The sequence below is a fragment of the Microcebus murinus genome, unplaced genomic scaffold (assembly GCF_040939455.1).
Source record: "Microcebus murinus isolate Inina unplaced genomic scaffold, M.murinus_Inina_mat1.0 scaf026_hap2_Mmur4.0, whole genome shotgun sequence".
Lineage (NCBI taxonomy): Eukaryota > Metazoa > Chordata > Mammalia > Primates > Cheirogaleidae > Microcebus > Microcebus murinus.
In genome coordinates, this window is record NW_027438972.1 from 305,758 (window position 1) to 306,543 (window position 786).

The 786-nt window shown below is 67.7% G+C and overlaps 1 non-coding gene across 1 annotated transcript; it reads left to right on the forward strand.

The window, feature by feature from the left end:
* Nucleotides 1-348: 348 nt before the first annotated feature.
* LOC142868138 (5S ribosomal RNA) lies at nt 349-467 on the forward strand. Its single transcript, XR_012917247.1, has one exon. It is a non-coding gene; the product is annotated as a 5S ribosomal RNA (ribosomal RNA).
* The last annotated feature ends 319 nt before the right edge of the window (nt 468-786 follow it).

Genomic DNA, 786 nt, shown 5'->3' on the forward strand with positions numbered 1-786 from the left:
CGCAGTCAGCGGCGGCGACGCGCTGGGGGTGGGCAGCGGGTAGGTGAAGGAGGCCGGGCGAGGAGACGAGGGGGGCTGGGAGGGCTCCACCTTGGCGAGTCCAGCCGTGGAGGCGCATCTTGTGTGAGTGTGAGTGAGTGTGAGTGTGTGTGTGTGTGTATAGAGAGACAGCCCCCCGCCCCGCCCCGCCCCGCCCCGCCCATCACCCCCGTCCCTGGGAGCCCGCGGGACCCGGCCGGCGAACTCAACAGGCCCGGCCCGGCCCGGCGCAGGGCCTGGGGCGGGAGGCGGCGGGAAAGCGCAGAGAGGCTCGGCTTCTTGAGCGGGGCAGGGGCGCCCTCCGCCGCCGTCTAGGGCCACACCACCCTGAACGCCCCCGATCTCGTCTGGTCTCGGAAGCTAAGCAGGGTCGGGCCTGGTTAGTACTTGGATGGGAGACCGCCTGGGAATACCGGGTGCCACAGGCTGCTGCTTTTTATTTATTTTTTTTTTGCCTCTTGTTCTGTCCCCTTTCTGGGAGCGCGGCGGCGGCCCGGGGTGGGGGTGACCCCAACCCTCAGCGCCCGCAGCGGTGCCTGGCGCCCCAGCCCGCACCGTGGGGCCTCCTCTTGTCCCAAGCCGCGACACCGCCGCCACGCGGCAGCATGCGTGGCATCTGGACTGTCAGGTCTCAGACCAAAGGTCTGCTCTGTGGGAACCGACACGCTGGAGGATACCTTGAGAGTCTGAGAGGGGAGGGAGTTCCAGAAGAAGGCCAGGATGTCATTTTGAGGGAGTATGTGACCA